At 40.2% G+C, this 19,642-nt stretch overlaps 1 long non-coding RNA gene across 1 annotated transcript; it reads right to left on the bottom strand.

Annotated features, from left to right (window-relative positions):
* Window positions 1–1,566: 1,566 nt before the first annotated feature.
* Window positions 1,567–14,789, bottom strand: LOC122996527. The gene is made up of 3 exons (XR_006407017.1): window positions 14,778–14,789; window positions 13,935–13,944; window positions 1,567–1,652 (listed from the first exon to the last, which is right to left on the bottom strand). It is a non-coding gene; the product is annotated as an uncharacterized LOC122996527 (long non-coding RNA).
* Window positions 14,790–19,642: the final 4,853 nt, after the last annotated feature.

Genomic DNA, 19,642 nt, shown 5'->3' with positions numbered 1-19,642 from the left:
TATACCAGTACGGGCCAATTATTGTCCAGAATTTTTTGTAAAAGTCCACAGGCAGACCGTCAACCCCTGATATGCAACCAGAAGCCATTTGAGAAGGCTGCCGTAGTCAGTTATTGGAAGGTATGAGGAGAGTCCAGCTCAATCCTTTGCTCCATAGAAAGCTAAGGGATATCCTTAAGTAACACTTCAACACATTCAGTGTCAAACACATCAGCAGCATAAAGATCTTTTTAAGAAATTATTAGTCCCCTCCTGCATTTCAAATACCACAGATGATATCCGCCCATCAGCTAGACCTACACTATGCATTTGTTTGTCTTCCCCCTGTTTCTTTTCCAACCCAAAAAAGAAAGAGGTGGTTGCATCCATTTCCGCCAACATAAAAAACCTGGACCTTACAAGTGCACTTTTTGCCATTTCCAACTGTCTACGCAAATCTGATCAATTCTGCTATTATCAGCTAGTCTTCTAGTGCCTTAATGCTACACTCCAGACCCTGAATAACCATTCTAGCCTCTCTGGAAGAGAAAGCACTATATCGTAGGGCTGTAGTCTCCTGGTTGATTATTTGGTCAATATGCTCTTGTACGACCAAATTCTCATGGGTCAAATAATCGCAGTGCACTTTCATAAGGAGCTAACTGCTAAGTGCTACATCAATAGCCTTCCAGGATTAATCCATTATTTCCTGCAGCGGGAGGGACAGACTAACAAATTACCTGTGAAAACGGGGGTGTATTCAAAACACCCTCTTTGCTTTCACAACTTAACTAGCTGCTAGCCGCCGTGCAGGCTGGTTTCTTTGAATCCGTGGGTTGGTGCCAGTGTCGGAGCCTCTGTGTGAGACGCTTCGGTCGGTAAACCTGTTTTTAAAACTTATCTTGGGGCCGCGCTCACTCTCAGTCCAACAAGGTACCAAATTTTGCCACCGATTAATCTTACATGAATCAGTACTCAGTAATACCGGCATAATTCAGTCGTATCCCTAAAAGTACCAAGTTCAGTATACAACCCTATCTAGCAGACTGAGGAAAAGAGAGTCTGGCAGAGAAGCTGACTGGCAATGAAACAGAAACAGGGACAGGCTCTGACAGAGGAACAGGGATACTGAACTACAAGGGACCTGACTGCTGAAGTCCAGGGGAACTGGACTGCCTGGAAACTAAATGACTGGACTGGAAAATGGGTATCAGCTGGGGAGGGAAAGAGTACAACTATATGGTTGAAAGTCAGAAGGAAAGATGTGCAGACAGAGAAACAAGAGAATAACCAGAAAGAGATGGATTAGTTGAGTGACTCAGGAGACTGGGAAAGTGAATAACAGAAGGACAGACTGATCAAGAATCAGAGTGGCTCACCACTGAGGAGACCATGTCATGTCCATTGCTATGAAGAAATATATCACTAAAGGAATGGCATTGCTCTTGTATGTACTCTTAAATTCCTGAACAAACCATGGTGTGGTTTGATGGGCTGACATATCTCATACATTTAATAAAATAATGCTTCCCTTTTTCAAATTAATATCATGACTTCCACCCACAGCAAGCTTCAAATACATACATACACAGTGCAGAATGATGTATGTGCAGAGTTTTAACTTACAAGGATGTTTTCACATTCATCTGCTCAAAGTGGAAAGTTCCTCTAAGCTTTCCTTAAATCTGAGTTTAAGGTGCCTACCTACAAGCATGATTTGTAACAAACAGTAGTTTGGAGCCAAACATGGTCCATTATGTAACTTACATGAGTGTGATGTGGGAAAATATTTGAATAATTATATATTCTGGACTCAATAAGGGAGAATGAGTATTTTAGAGACTTTAATTAAAGTTTTTTTTGTGGAAAAAACATATCAGACACAAATTGTTATTCACTGCAGAGTACTTTTTTGTATACATGTATAAAATACATGTATGTATGTCTAGAGGAGATCTCTAACTGGTTGGTGTATTTGTTAGATTTACTTGAACGTGTCATGCCTGTGAGATGTGTGTGTGGTGAGAACTAAACTTCAAAAATGACTGAACTAACCTTCTGCTTCAAATCAACAAGCTTTGAAAAAAACTAAACTTCCTGTCTGTTCTGACCAGACAGAAAGCGAGTCACGGAGGACAGACACACAATCAAGATGATGGTCTCTTAAGTTTTAAATCGACTCTCTTTTTGCCCTTCTCTCCCTCTCTTTCACTTAGTCATACAGTATGGAGGACCTTGACATTAAAGAGCAGCTATATTGAAATTCAGGGTAGACAAGTGGAAATCAGTCTGAGTTTGAGGGTTGCAATTATCAGACTGAAATGGCTCTGAGCGAAAGCGTACCACTGTTTGGCATTACATACACACACACACACACACACACACACACACAAACACAAACACACAGGCATATGCTCACATACACAAACAAAACTGATTGACAAGCAAAGTAGCTGACCAAAACACAGGAAAGTGTGTCTGTCTGAGATCTGTCTATACTGATAAACAAACAGACCTAAACACACAAACACAGAAGGATCTGTGCACATCACTGAAGGAGACACACACACACACACACACACACACACACACACACACACAGACTGCTAACATCTGAGAGAAGCTCAAACTATAGAGAGATGAGCAGAATTAAGTTCCAGACGCTCTTCCTCCACATGTTTGGCCTGTAGTTAAAGGTAGAGTCAGTCATTCTGGAGAGAGATTGTCGTCACCAGGCTGAACCAAAATAGTTCACAGTTGTCAGCTCCACGGGAAGAAATCGACAGTGTTTGTATTTATTTATTCAGTGATATGGTTAATAAGCTGAAAACACATATACAGCAGGACATTTGTGTGATTTAAACAGCTGCCTGCTCAGATTACTCACTAAACATGACAGAAACAGACTTTGAATGTGAAAAAAACGTGGGGGGTCTCAGATTCAGTGTGGAGTGATGCATTTAATAAAACGGAAGCGTATCCGTACCATGAGAAAACACTTTCTATGTGAACTGGCCATGGCCTCTCTCTACAGTTCACCAAAGTGTGATATGTGCTGAATGATTGAGACCAATATGCTGTCAATCAGTGTGGTAAAGTACAAGGGATTGAAAGAGCTAGTTAGGTACCTTGAACCCAAGTACGTTATGCCATCAAGAGCTACGGTGACTTAACGCATTGAAAAACACTTTGAGGAGAAGAAGGATGAGCTAAAAGTCAAGCTAACCAGAGCAGACAAGCTAACTCTGACAACCGACTGCTGACTTTACCTTTAAATGAAGCGCTGCTGTTCATCACATTTTAACCACAAGTATGGGCTTCACTTACTTTATCATTATATAACTTAGGTTGTTTCTTTTTGCATCTGTGCAGTAACTGGAGCTACTACTCAGAGAGACTTTAAGCAACGTGCAACAAGGGGAAAAAATGTACTTTTCACTTTCTGTTCTTGAAAATAATGAAAAACTCCTTTTCAGAAGCAGTGAATGCATTTCTGTCATCTTTCTTTCTCTTTTTGCTTCCTTTTTGTTTGTATTGCTGGCGAATACAAGTATTATCTCTTAAAAGTTGTCACTCATCCTGAACTGTCACTTTTTATTAAACAGTCAAACGCCCACAGGGCTGACTGATAGGTTCATTTGCGATAAGGGATGTGCTGATGTATTGTTTTTGGCCCAGACCAGCATCCTTTAATATCGGGTATCTGCTGATGCAAAGTATGATCCAATACCTACATTTACATAGCAGCAGAGCATATGCAGTGTTTATTAATTATGTATCTGACAGGCGTAGCCTTCTGTCTTTGGCACACCTTATATTTTATAAACTACTTAATCCAAATACTGAAGGTCCTGTCAAAACTATTAAGTTGATTATCATTCTGTTGAAATTGTTGTTGTGCTGCTTCTTGCCTCACAAAAATCTTTGGCTGGCTACAGACACTGGCTTGCAAAGAGAATACAAACCTGACAACAGCTAAGTTAAAGTTTGGCCTGTCATTAATTTACTTGCAGAATGACCATTAATGATGTTTGTCATTTTAAGCAATGGTCCGTGCTGCCTGAATGCCTTGTACATTGCTCGTTGCTAACGAGCAAGAGAGTTGCAGTTGGAGTTTAGCAAATCCGTGTGTTTTGACAACCTGGACGTCAGAATTCAGAGTCATTCTTTCTAGTGCGCCCAAATAATTTTCCACAATCATGCACTACTTGGACTTAATACGCTGTAAAGAAGAGCAGTGCTGCCACACTAAGCGGTTAAGGTGGACAAAAAAAGTACGGTTAAGAGAGGATCAGCCTTTGAGCGACCTTATTGCAGCTGATACCGATCCATTTAAATATGCCCGGATCAGCTCGACTAGGGAAATCTCTTGCCACCATTGACTGTATTGATCGGACAGTCGCACAGCTGCAAGGAATGCAAAAAAAAAAAAAAAAAGTAAGGTTAGGAGGCTCTGTGTTGGCTTAAAAAAAGTAAGTTTATTCCATTTGTTCGTGGCTTGTGTCCTTACTGAAGTAGCTCCGGATAAAAGCATCAGCTAAATGCCTGAAACGTCAAATGGAAATGTCTGTAGCAAATAACTGATTGCCCAGGCAACTAGCTATCTCCATGTCTGCATTATTATTACACAGCAGGACCGTTCTATTATGCATGAGAGTGATTATGCTTTAGCAGATTACAAGCTGACCCCATTGCCTTTGCTTTACCTGAAGTGTAATTTGGATTCGGGAGAGACGGGATGGAATGTTTGTACCATCAATCTCTCTGATGTCTGGGGATTGAATGCAATAGAACTGATATCATTTTAAAACGGAATGGGACAACAACATGATGAAAATGCTTATTTCCCTCGCTGACAACAAAACCAGTACAAATGGTGTCCCCATTCACCAACACACACACACACACACACATACCGACATACCGACAGTGTATCCAGTGAAATGGAGTCAGTATGTGTATATACGCTGCATTATGACATATTTTGAAGCTGATGTTAAGGGAATGGATTCCGACTGACTGCGAGTGCCAATTGGACATGGCTGGGTGAAAATCACCTCCGCTCTAGCACTCTAGAGCCGTCCATTTTTGGCTTTTACTTGTCTCTATTCAGCGCCTCTGAAAGACAAAAAGAGACTTCCCTCTCTGCTCTAAAATACTCACCGAAGAAAGCTTGTGACGCAAGGTCGCTGGTTTGAATCTCTAGTCCGGCTGGAAAAAAGTAGACACATAACTTACCTTTTCAGTGAGATATTCAACTGCTGGTGAAGCAGGTCAAACTTCAGCTTATATTCTGTCTCCATTAAGTGCAACTTGGAATTTATCACCTTCATTCATTATCTATTCATGATATCAATTTACCTTGAGCCAGGATTGCATGGTGCCAAAGAGGGCACAGTGTTCTTTATCACTGCTTATATGTAATTCAATATACTGCAGTTCAGAGGCCGACTGGCCGAAAACACAGAATTCCCTGCAAATTAATGAGTGTGTCTTTAAGTGCAATTTAATTATTCATTTCTCTGATTACATATTATACTCTATCTCTCACTAAAGGTATAGTCTAGCTTGTTTTATTTCCTCATATGCACTTCTGCCACTTGATGCTCAACACTTGAGGCTCCACGTTCAATGATCTCTTCACACGGTAGCCCACACACACACACACACACACACACACACATACACTTTCTCTCTCTCTCTCATCATCCAAGGTTAGGATCAAAAGGCCAGTTTCTACCTGTCCTTTTTCTCTCTCAAGTGCATCTCTTTAATGTGGAATAGCCAGAGCAGAGGACATGCATATACACACAAACACACACACACACACACACACATACTCTCAGTTTTACACACACATACTCATGCACGCACACGGGGCAGTCAGATCAAAGGTCTGTTGTCCAGCCTGTTCTCTTTGTCTGATCCGGCTTCAAACAGTCACATGTTGACAGAACAAGGCTGGGTTAGAATGTTAATCAGATATTAAAGGACGGCAACACTGCAAAACAACATCTTCTTCAATAAGTCAATGCAATCATGTGCTTCTGACAGTAGAAACTCTGCAGACTATTTTCATTTTCTTAAGTCTAGATGTGTATTATGAATCTGAATTTAAAGTTATATATGGATGCCTGTCTGTCATGTCAGTATTATCCCTGCCTATCTAACTCAAAGACGGGCATCCTTTGTTTTACTGGCCGCCACCTTTGTTGAAAGTTCTAGCATGTGACATTGACGGAACAAAAAAAGGCAGAACTCGACTGCAGTGCAGCACCCGGACACTCAAGAGCTATATTGTAATTCATCTTCAAAAAAAATGCAGCATGTCTTGATTTAATGACTAAACAATTACCTTTGCGAGATGAACGTGAAGTATATTGTGAACTTTCTACGCCGTCACCCAGAGACTAACATTAGCGATTAGCTGTAACAAACGAGACCGGCGGACCAACACACACACACACACACACTGCAGCACTTAAACCTTAACCTAAACTAACTCTGAGGCAAAGAAAAATAATCTGTTGTTCAGTCTGTTTCACCTCAAAAACCTTGCACCCGCTCAGCATGTTGGACAGCGATGTCTTTCCCCGGAGCTAAAGGTGCAGCAGAGAGGCCGCTCTCCGCTGCTGGAGACATGACGTTGATAACAACACAGCGGAGCGCTCCACCTCCCCCCCTCAGTTTGTTATTCTCTTACAGGCAGGAGACTGTATGATGCTTTCACATTAATTCATTCATTCATTAATGCAGTTAACGTTTAAAAATAAAAAGGCTGCGGATCATTTATCTTTATTTTGCCAGTTCTGTTTCCATATCCATTAGTGCCCCCTTTTCTGAATCAAATCCGCACCCAAGTATCGTGATTAGGGATGTGCAGAGATCCCAGTATTTGTATTTGTTGAGGCAGCAAAATTATTTGTATTCGAATAAAAGTGGAAAGAGGCTTAAAAATCCTGTTTTTGTTGACACTTTTGATTTTAGAAAATTAAAGAAAATTAGTACAAAACCCACTATTTGTGCTTTGCCGAATAATGTATTTGTATTCGGGCTCACCCCTACTATCATGATAGTATCGAATTGGGGGATAAGCACATCATCCCAGGCCTACAAATGCTAGCAGATGCTTTTCTCCACACATCCAAAAGGATAAACTTATGTAAAGGACAGGACTCGAGGCATGCAAAACATATTTCCACTTGTACTATGATATCAAGGTGACTCTACAAAAGACAAAGAACGTGAAATTACTGGATCTGTACAGTCTCTCAGTTTTTAAATGTTTCATGTTTTGTACGAAAATTAGAACTAACAACTTAGGGGTACTGTAAAGCAATTTAATACTACACTTGCTTCTTTGGATAAAACACAGAAATCTGTCTGAATGCAGTGTCCCCAACTAAGGTTACAGCTGTGCTGGAAATGATCCATCCTTTCAAATAGTCTTTTCAGGGACATTGACAACCCTGTTTCATAAGTGTTGGTTCAGTAACCATGAGCACTTTAGTAAAATGGTTCCCCGAAGCATAATTTTAAGATACCTCAGCTGTTGATTTGCACAAACACAACACATAGACAAAGAATTATAAAAAAAAAGATATATAGTGGCAAAAACAACGAGGAAAAAAACAAGATGAGAAACTAATTTGTGCAGGTGACATAAAAGAAAACCTGAAGGGCTTATAAAAATATCTCACCTCACACCAGAGAAAACAAGCCATCAACACATAGCTCTGAGAGAATTGATATCAAAGGTTACGGGCAATGTTGGCAGAACAAGATTGGGATAGAATAAAAAAAAAATCAAGAGTGAGGGAGTAACAGATGTAATGAGATTACAATCTGATTTCAAATAAAATGACAACCCTGCTATGGAAAAGACTGATTTTACAGATGTTGTAAAGCCTGAAAAACAAAGGCAGGGTTCTTGGGTTATTAAACATTATCAATTAAAGGCCATCATGTGAAAAGTTATGGCATATATCACCAATTCAGGCATGCCTTTTAAAACTAGTATTACTAGTTAAGTCCACGGTTTGCCAGTTTTACTATGACTGCTACATAATAATTTAATATGCTTCACAAGGTGAGGCTCTATAAACTTCAGGAAAAACATTTCAGCAGAGACAGCAGTATTGATTTTATTTCCCCATCCATAATTTCTTAAATATTTTGGAGAACTGCATCAGCAAACTCATAATCATTTTAATGTTATAAATGATTAATTGTCAATGCTAGTCTTACAAAATACAGATAATACTGCCACTGAAAATAACTTCATGTGGATGAAAGCTTACCCTGGTGGTCACCCATATCTGATCAGAGATCCAGTCATAGGTTGAAATAAAATAATTGTTTTTGGAAATACTGATATGCTATGTAGTAATCATGCAGTTAACAGAAGTCACATGTCATTATAAAGATGTCAAACTTCCCTAATAATTCTTGGGGGAAAAGGATAATTAGTCCACGTTTGTGGGGAAACCCTGTATTTCTAGGCCCTCTGTGTGTGAGTCTCTGGCTGGGTGCCAGTTGTCAGGATGGTCATGTCCACCGCAGCCCAGTGTCCCCTGTCTCCCAACTAATTGTCAGGGACAGCCTGGTAATTCAGCAGGTAATAGCAGAGCAGCCCTCTGTTAATGGATTCCTGCCCAGGAAATGAGGCTTTGGAAGCACCATGACAAGATGACTGACAGCTAGATTAGAGCACAGACAGAGGGAGGACGGGAGAAAGAGAGAAAGGTATGCAAACAGAGAGTGTGAGCGGGAAAAGAGAAGGGAGAAACATAGCGAAAAGATGGTAGAGAGCAAAAGATGAAATGAGATGAGGAAGAAAAAAAAAGAGAGATAACAGAACAGACAAGAAGAGATGCAGCCCTGGCACTAAAGTTTTAATCTAAACATGTCTGCTTCAGTGTCGCCCCTCCTGAGAGGAATTCACAAAACTTTCACCCAACAGATTTGCTTTAAACTATGTCGCAATGTATTTTTGAGCCTGTTGTTTCCTCATAAAATGCAAGAACAGGATCATTATAAAGTTTTAAATGAAGGGATGTCAGTCATGGTCAAATTTAATTTGACAGCAACGGTAGAGGAGTAGAGGATTTTTTCAAAAACAGTAATGATTTTAAACAGCTGAAATTTGTATGTACAGCTCCTGGCAGATAATGAGGTATGAGAAGTTGTAAACAAGCGTATGTCCATAATCTATCACTTATCACATCGCTTAATGTGTTTACTCACCGCTGAAATAATAAAATATTTGGACAGAGGCTTTCACTGCAGAATAATTAGTTACTTTACAAATGTCAAAAGTGCCACATTCCTAGTTTTATGCAAACTTTAAACCAGCCTTACTTGTGCAGACTTATCCTACCTTTAAAAGATGTTTCTCCGTAGCTCATATTTTCTCCACCCTAATGAGACACTTGTTTCGTACACGTAGTCATTCCACCTTTATAAGAGGCTTTAAGCAAACGTGTTTATTCCTTCTTAATCTCTATGCTGACAGTCCCTGAGAAGCTAAATGCCATTCAGACAGTTTTACTCAGCCTTGGAAGGTTGAAGCCTATTAACGCCCTGACATCATTTGACAACATCAAATCCTTTGCACGCGAGATCATTCAAGGAAGAAAAAAAAACCCTGACTTTGAAGAATCAACACATTGTTCCTATGTCTTCAGGCGGTTAAGGTTGATTTCTGCTAAAACAAAGGTCATATCATGTAGGTTGTAGTAGAATATCTGATCCAATGTACAAAGTGGAGTATCAGTAACAGTAACAAGTAAGTTTTTCACAATTGCTTAAAAGCCTCAGTTGACGTTGCTGTTGTTATGGTGACACAGTAACTCGATTTTGTGTAAATGCACTGATTGTACTATAGCCTCGTTTTTTTTTTTTTCTGAACACCTTTGCTGGAAAATTTAGAGAGTTGAACCTCATCCCCTTTCTATGCTGGCTTTGGATAATCACATTGGAAGTGATTTTCCATCTGCTCCACCTGTGTTGTGCTAGAACAGCATCATGTTCCCGTTTTTTTTTTTCCGCTGATCCTCTAAAATCCGGCCTGATAGCGTAGAGTTTAAAGGCATCATACGGGACGGAAAAGAAACACGCCTCACACTTTTTTTTTTTTTTTTTCTGATGATCCTCCTCGCTTTCGGTGACTATACGTGACAATATAATAATACGGTACGGTCGCATTGATGTAATTTAGCCTTTGAAGTCTGACTTCAGAAGACGATTTTTGATTTCATTTCTCATGATACAGCAGGGTGTCCCCTCATAGCTACTGGGAGGTATTTTCCAAACACTCCATGACAAAAAAAAGGGGATTTTCTGGGGATTGCTTCAGTGAGCCTGAGGAGGCGAACGCTATTACTTCTGGGACATCATTCGACGGCAACAGATGGACCGAGCATTACAGTAAGTCACACTACAAGGTTTGACTCGTGGTAAGTCTGTTGTAACCGTAATTGGGGCTTGATTGCTTACTTCCCAGCAGCAGAAGAAATGACAGCTAGACGCAGCCTCAAACAAATCAAATACGGTTGCTTTCTGATGAAATCCTTCTTGCACAAAAGGGCAGGGTTTTTTTTAGGAATTTAGAAATAAATATGATCATGCTCGGACTGACCATCGTTTTCTGGGTAAGCTAGATTTGTTTTGCCAGTTGAAGAGCCTCCACAAAGCCAGTGTGACAAGCACACAGAAAATAATCCAGATTTTTATCGAGTACTCGGAACATTTGTCTGAATTCTCCACTCTGTGCTCATTATGCTCCATTTTTCTCCTTCTTTTCTCATTTTTTTCCATCTTTCTCTGTCTTCCTCTTCTCCCTGCTTTGTCTGCTGTCTTTGCTTTTTGCTCCTCCTCTGCTGCCTACAGAGTGAATCACAGATGAGACGACGACTCTGTTGTTTTATTGCTTCTGTTTCATGCAGTTTCTAGTTTTCCATCACTGCTTTTTCCTTTTTTTTTCTCACTTGTCTCTCCACTCTTGTGTTCTCCTTTGAAGCTAAGATGAATTTTGTCTGTTTGCTGTCTTCATGCCCGAGTTTCTGCCTCTGTCCGATTGTCGTTTTTTTTTTTTAATCACTCACTCTGTTGTTGTCAGTACTCATCTGCCTCTCTTTGCCTCATTTTTTTTCTTTCTTCACTCCTTCGCACCTTGATCTTTTTTTCTTTTCTTAGAAGACTTGAGAGGATCTGTTGTTTGTTTCCTTGCTTATCTTATGCTTGTCTATCTCCTTGTCTTTTTTCCTTCCTGTGCTTTTCAGTCTGTTTTTCTCTCTCTCTCTCTCTATCTCTGTTCGCGCCCTTGCTCGTTCTGTTTTCTGTACTAAGATGAAAAGATCACTCTTGTCTGCCGTTTGTTGTCTTCGCTCTGAGAGTTTTTTTTTTCCTCTGGTTCTTTGCCACACGCTGCTAGTCTGACGGCTCGGGTCAAACGAAGTGACCCTCCGCGCAATGCTAATGTGCTCCGGGGGAATCAGTTAAATTATGCTCTCTGCGGGGGTGAAGACATACATAACACTGGCATCAAACTCCTCAAGGTTATGCAGTATTTAGCCCTACAGCTTCCAGCTGTTTACAGAATATGAGGCATGTTTTCGTTAAACTGACATGTGTCCTACAGTTGGCCTGTGTCGGCCATGAGACTGACTGAGGGGCGAACATCGCGGCGGTTGGCCTACATCGGCCTCCAGTAGTCTCAGGAAAGATACAGGATGACGATTTGTTGGCAGGCACCCAGCTAGGCCCAGACTGCCACAGACATCAAAAGGAGTTTTATTTTGAACCCTGTGATCAGATCTGAGCCACATTACATTAAGAGATCTGATTTATTCACGACTTACTAAAGGTTTTACCCCCAGACCAAAGCTTCTCCAATTTATCTCTATTATTTTTCTTCTCTCTCTGTCTTCGTTTCCGTCTTGTCTTGTTTTATCGTTGACCTGTTGACAGGGAGAGTTTCTGTGCTGTATAAGGAGTTTGACTGTTAACATCGTTCAAGATACTGAAAAATAAATAAAAACGGAGGCGTATCAGAATAATGCTGATATTTCTCTGTAATATTTAAATTTCTCTAGAGTAACGGTATGTTAAGGAATATGATCATGATGCTGGATCTCAATTATGTCTGTCAAATCTGTATTCTTCAATCAAGAAATTAAAAGAAATTTTAAAAAAGACATGGTTTTTGACTCTGTATAGTTTGGTTTTACAAATACATAACATACTTTATCACTGTTTGCTTACTAACCCCAGAAGACAGAAGATATAGTCTAAACAGGTAGGTTTTTTATATGATATAATAAAATATTGATCTATACACAGTTTGGTAGTAAATCAATGACGTGCCGACAGAGCTTTACCCACGATTCATTTTTACCGCACTGTGGCAAAAAAAATGACAACGGTTTGATGAGGTTATTGATCAACGCTCATAAATCAGTTAACATTTTGGCCACATGCTGAGATTTCTGACTTTGTAAATTTCACCTTCCAAACACAATAAGCAGACAGACAAGAAGACAGGCGGATGAACAGAAATAGATCAACAGACCCGACAGAGAAGACCAGACATGTGAAGCCCCGGGGAGATGTTGTGTCTAGATGAGGTTTTACAATGTGAAACATCACAACACATCCATATCAAACATCAAGAGGATTTTTACAACAACTTTCTTCTTTCTTCTCTCTTCTCAGCTCTCTCTCTCTCTCTGTGTGTGTGTCTCTCACTCACACTCTCTCTTTCTCTCTTCCAGTCTTTGGCAAATCTTTCTGCAGCTACTCCCTGTCTGCCACCTTTTGTTTCTCTGTCACATCTGTCCCCTTTTATCAGGGGTGGAAGCAGACAGATAAGCGCTTTTCTATATATTCTGAAGTAGAAGTAAAGGTGTAAAGATTAACCGATACTTATCAGGAAACTGATACCAGAGTCAGAGATGTGGCTGATGCAAATTCTGCACTAATTTCGGAAAGAAAATCAGTGCGGCTTTCGATAACTGATCTTCCTTTAGTGCCCTCTCAATCTCTCTTTCTGCCCTCCTTTACCTATAGCCTCTGAGTGTGTGTGTGTGTCAGTGTGTGTCAGTGTGTGTGTGACCCGTCCCTCTCACATCGACAACATACCCCCACTTAAAGAAAATGTTACTATACCACCATGTTCACCGCTGCCTGACATTTACATCGCAGTTGCGGTCTTCAGAACGCACAGCGGTACCATATAATATTCTGAGGACACCACACATCCTGCCACTAATTCATGAAGGCGACATGTGCGTTAAGTTACTGAAACGAGAAGTCACCACAAAGCAAGTAACTTGCTCCTTAAGAACAAAAAGTTACTGCAGCTAAGAGCTGCTTTAATTACAGGGACATGCACCCGTAAAGTCCATGTTTGCTTCTGTTGGTGTGAAAGCAGACGTAGCTTTAGTTTATTAGTGCCTCCAGACAATGAAAACAAACACACAAACAAAATCAGTCTGTCCTTATATAGTCAATCATTAACATGCTGTCAAAGGAGATGCTGGAGAGAGCGGTACACAGACAAAGTCCAGTAATAGAGATGTATGTACACATAGTACAAAGAGTGAGACCAAAGAAGACAGAGGAGGACAGAGGAGGTGAGCAGAAAGGTGTCAAACAGAAATATGGAAACATTATAGAGAAGAAAAGCCATGTTCACCCCCCCCAGAGAAACTTTCATCTGTGCTTTGAGTGCTAGATCAAGTGAAATAAGGGAAATTGAAAGATGTGAAAGCGTGAGATGACATGGAAAATATAAACACAACAGCATAATTTGACTTTTGAGTTGATTTTTTTTGCTTTTCATACTGTCTGAAAAGTCTGCAGTTGAACTCTTTGCTTTGGAAGACACCTCCACCGCAGACAAACAGACGAGGGTGAAAGATATTCTCAGATGTATCCTGAATCTGAAGTCTGACGTCACTGAAACTGTCACCTTTAACAAGGAAAACTAAACTAAGAAACATTTTAAGACACATCTTCTAACTTATATATAAAATGAATAATCTAAATAACAATTAATTTAATTCAAATACACTTTGACATTTTTGAAAGCTGACGTATTTCCAATCAAACCCAAAATATTTGGGTCATCACAACTTGGTGTTTTGTTTGCGGACATTTAACAAAATTTTACTGACACAAACTACCAGACAATTTATCAAAATAATAATAAAAGACAATAATGGAGTTTCTCAGTATCTCATTGTGGTGAACACACCAATAAATGTATTATTATTAATCCACTAAAGAGATAGATATAATAAACAATATTTATAAAAGTAATACTATGGATTTCAACTCCAAATGAGTTAACAGTGCTTAACCTCCCTTATAGTGGACTGTTTTCTGATATGTTTGCCATTTTTTAGGGGTTCATGTGATTTTAAGTTAGTTCAAAACCACCAACAAAGTCACCCTCATCAGTTTTGTGTAGTGATTGGATAAGGCAGCTTCCAGATCCATCCCCAAAAACTAATCTATTGATCTATTTACAGTTTGAGTAAGTAGCTTCCCAGGAGCAGCTACAGTAAGATGTCTGCTGAAAAGCGTTGCCTATTTCCAGTTGTATGATCTTCTCTTAGAGGAGGGTAAAGATTGATTTGGCCTTCTCTATCCAATCATACGCATCAGGCAACACTGATAATCACAATCACACACACACACACACACACACCTTGTCCCCAGAGGACTGCTCATATATGGACTATATATATACCCTGTATGTGTGTGTGTGTGTGTGCACATGTAGGATCACACACATTCATTTTTAATATCCATGAATGTGTTTGATGTGTTTGTCCATGTGTCATATGCAGGAATTTGTGTGTGCATCCGTATGAGTGATTACTGCAAATTATAAAGCGTAAAGATAATTTGTGTGAGTGTGTGTGTGTGTGTGAGAGAGAGAGAGAGAGAGAAAATACCAGGTGTCACATGTACTTAGTTCAGACCCCAGTGATGAGTTCTCCACAGTGGCTGGAGAGGTCACGACCCCATTATAGACAGGTCACACGCCGACCCCCAGTGTGAGAGTTTATGGGAGTGAAAGCCGCGTTGTGGTCTGCGTACCTAATGGAATAGATGTGGCGTGTGTGAGTGTGAATATCTGTATGTTTATGTGTATGAAAGAGAAAACCCAAGATTCAAAGATTTATTTATCATATGCTTATATTACCCTGTATGTGCAGTGAAACGCGGGGGTGGCATGCCTTAGGGGATGTGCCAAAAGGTTAGCGTGCAATCATAATAATTAGAATTAGAGGAGCCACTTTGACCACACGTATCGGTCTGTAGGAAGCAGCAGCACGCCCACCTTAAGCGGCGCAAATGGATCCGTGAACCTGGACGTTGTTGTTGGAGCTTGTCACTACTTCCACAGACTCACTGATGTTTTCCTGGTCAACGTCACTCAGCGTATCCTGTAGTGTAGTGTGACACGGCAGTCTAACACCTGACCACTCTCATCACCACAGCTTCCTGTACCATCCTTTGTTTATGTGTCAGTATGAAGAAGATGGCGGCGTGATCCGACTTGCCAAATGGTGGAGAGAATTAGTATTGTACACTTCTTGAATAGAGAATAACAATGGTCCAGAGTCTGCCCTCTGGTGGGATGTGTAATGTACTTATAGTTCAGCAGAACATCTTTGCTTTGCCAAAATCCCCAGTCACTATGAGAGCAGCGTCCAGGCAGAACATGATTCAGCCGTGACAATGCTGCGTCGGGATCTGCCTGCGGTGGTATGTGTACAGCTGAGATGACAACCAAAGTAAACTTCCAGTGAAGGCAGAGTGGGCAGCATGATGTCCCAGTGGAGTCCAATGCTTGCTCTAAGATGATCCATCCTGCTCTTCAAGGACTGGACACCACCAAGTAAGGCACTGGGGGTATGTGTCATATCCTGCTAGGACTTTTTGTTGTGTTTGGACTCTTTGTGTTTCTGTTATTTTGGGTTTTATGTGTTACACTTATGTTGCCTGGTCATTTGGTTGAGCTTGTTTATGTTATTTGACTTTGGGGGACTTTCCTGCATTTTCGGTTGGATCGTGTTATGTGTTCTGGGATATTGTTTTCTCTGTGTGTTCCTTCACTCCTCCTGTGTTCATGTGCTCCTCGTCTCACCTACCCTGCATCACCCTTGTTAGCCCTGCCCTGCTCCTAGTGTCTTCCCCAGTCTATCAGCTCCCAGTCTGCCCTTGTGCTGTTTTATTTTGAAATGTTTTCTCCTTGTGTTTTGTTACCTTTACTTCCTGTGTTTTCCCACCTTTGTTGATTGTGTCATGTGTTTCACCTGTGTCTTGTTTCACTCAACTGTGTTCAGTTTGTGATCAGACTCTGTGTATTTATGTCCCATTCTAAGTTCAGTTTTTGTCGAGTTGTCTGCGTATCTGGTCAGTGTTCCTGGTTCCTGTTTTCAGTGTCTGCTGTGTCTTTCGAGTTATTCAATAAATAATTTCTGCATCCGATCCTGCCTGCCTGCCGTCTTCTGCGTTTGGGTCCACCTGCTCCACTCACACCATGACAGTACGGACAGTGGGCTCAGGCTCTCTCAAGCACGTCTTGCACTTCACAGGATCCCTGTTGGACACATCCAATCAAAACACAAAAAGCTGGAAAACTGGTAAATTGAGTCAAATCCAACAAAAACAATAAACAAGTCTTCACGGAGCAGTCACAATGCCGTCTGAACACAGGCGGACCATCTTTTTTTTTGTTTTGCCAACATAAACACATTTTAACATCAGTTAAACTGAATAATGAATATGCCAACTTTATGCTCACTGGCATTTTTGATATTTTTGTTCCTTTGAATTAAAATGAACAGCAGAGATGAAGGTAAAGAAGCAAGTGAACTAAAGTGTCTGACAAACAGCTTTTGATGAACTTATGAAATGTTTATATGCTTATAGTATATTGCTTCCAAACTGAGTAAATGCAGTCTCTTTGTCTCGATACCAGACACATTAAAATTCTTAATGCACTTGTCATGTAGGGAATCAAACTGAATAAATTTATTTTTTCGCACTGTGGGACTCCGGCACAGACAGGACAGTTTTACACCCGCTATATATCTGCAGTCTATTCAAACTCTGGAGTACTTATTCCTTTACTTCACAAGAAAATGTAAAATTTCCATCCTCTTTCAAGTGAACTTGGATGTAGTACGTAATCTGAAACAGATACAGCATGGAACCAAATAAAAGTTTTATGGGTACTGGGGGTGGATGCTGACATCTTAGCCAGCAATTACCAATGCTTGGAAAGTCCAGTAAAAGAAAAGAAACTGTCTGAACTAATTCAGTTGACAAAAATCATCCAATTAACACTTTGTTAGTTTATCTGACTTTTATTTATATGCCCTGCTTCCTTTCAAATAGACAATTTGATCCAAAACAAATCAAACTTCAAAATGCAACGCAGTCCAAACTTCTTTTTTTTTTTTCCACATAAGGGCCAAACAAAACAAAAACTTCATTTTGTTATTACCAAACTGTTGCTGTGCTTCCTGGGAGCTAGTGTCATTACCTCTTGTCCATCAGGGACCCAAACTTAAATGTAGGTAAATTAAAAACACATCAGTGCTCTTCATATTAAAAGGACTTAATGTGAGTAAATATAGTATCTCAACCCAGAAACCAGGCTAATTAAAATATACTAGGACTCTTATCATTTGGGGACTAAATAATCGTCTCTCACCTGGAGCCTGTCCAAAGGGACATTTGTGTTTTGAATTCTCTTCCATAAAAAGGTCAAACTTTTGCTACTTCAGAGAATTATCACCAGAGAACTCACCAAGGGGGAGGAGAAGGAGGATGGGGGGGGAGGAGGGATGCCCTCAAACTAAAATAAATGAAATCCTTCTTCCTGTCTGTCTCTTCCTTCTGTCTCCTTCTACTTTCAAACTGTGCCACCGTCAGTTCTCCATGCTGTGGAGTCAGAGTTGAGTTACTGAACACGTGTCTGACAAAGGCCACTTTGTTCACTGTCTCACCTGGAATACAAACAAATAACATCTACTACAGTGTACGGAGTGAGGGACAATCTATGCAAAAGCTGAATTTGTGTGTCTAGTTCATAATGGAACCAACCACTTCAACAATGCTGCATTTGGATGGACCTCAGCTATGAGGCTAGAAATAAAGATATACACTATATAAACCCAAGTCTGACAGAGGGATAAATCATTTGTATCTGCAAAAATGCAAAACAATACATGTTTCTTGAACCAAGAATGACTGGAAAGTTTGTGATACCACATGTCACACTGAAGCAACACCCAGGGAAGACATTGGTCTTGTGTTTACAGATCTGTTAGCAATGGACACTACTTTCCTGTAGCATGTGTGTATGAACACCAAAGCTGTCCACATCATCATAATCACAACAACACATTAACAAAATAAAGAAAATGAAGGAATGAACAAAGACATGAAAAAGCAGTAGATTCTCTAGTGTCCACTGTATTAACATGCAGAGGTTCTAGTTGTTTTCCATATTTAAGCCAAGCTAGTTGCATCTTTTTTAAAATGATGTATTTTGTGATTGAAGGGATGACACGAGTATCCCAGGACAATTCACAGCTAAGAACATGTGGTTTTGTATGTGCCTTATCCAATAAATCAAGAAAGGAAACCTATGGAAGCAGTTCAGACACATTTGTAAGCATTAATGCCAAAGAATAAATACAAATGTTAATACAGGAGTACTTCCATGCCAGATAGTAGGCAGTCAATTTTGAATGAATTCCAACTAACAAGTAATTTGTTCAAATTAATTCAAAATCAACCCATATAACATAATGTGTCAGAGACAGGCAATTCGCTGTGACTGTCATAACTATTTACGACCAGCGATAAACATCCGTCAGCGGTCAGAGAGAGTGTCTTAATGTTCAGTATGGTCTTTATATTTTCCTGTGTGGTGTCATACAGCTGCACTATGGGTCTTGACGAAGCACTGTGTCAGACAAAGTTGTAGAGTTGACGTTGCTCCCGCTCGTTTGATGCCTCCACTGCCTCTCTTGTGTGGTAAACTAGCTGCCGAGTCCACAGATTTGTTGCCGTTGTAGAGTGAGTCAGCTGCTTCTTACAGAGTTGGCAAACAGCCTGATCTTTGTTGGTAATTTTGCCATCTGTGGTGTCGCCCCCAAAATACTTCCACACACTGCTTCTCAGATGCTTTGGTGTTATTTGATCAGCATGGCTTTGCTTGCTACTGTCCTTCTCCATTTTTATCTGTTAGCTTAGTTTACTGGCAGGTCAAAGAGCGTGCAATAGGTCAAGTTGAGAGTGAATTTTAAGGACGCCCTCTGCTCGGTCACAAAGCAAACTACCTCAAATGGTCTGTTGCACTGATAGACTGTAAGTTTTGTATTTGAACAGGTCATTACAGTTCGAATATTTAATTTTAACCAGGTATATATCTGATGTGAAAACATCAATTCTAGTGAACTGTGAATGTTGTAGTCATAATTCAGTGACGCTGTCTTCCAACACAGAGAAGTGAGAGGTCAGAAACAGCAGAATAGTATTTTTGGAAAGACAGAAACTCAAAATTTTGCTCGAAGACACTACAGCATGCTGACTGCTTTTGATGACAGCGGTCTCCAGTTGATCAGTAGTC

The sequence above is a fragment of the Thunnus albacares genome, chromosome 14 (assembly GCF_914725855.1).
Source record: "Thunnus albacares chromosome 14, fThuAlb1.1, whole genome shotgun sequence".
In the NCBI taxonomy this organism is placed as follows: domain Eukaryota; kingdom Metazoa; phylum Chordata; class Actinopteri; order Scombriformes; family Scombridae; genus Thunnus; species Thunnus albacares.
This window is presented reverse-complemented; position numbering and strand designations above follow the sequence as displayed.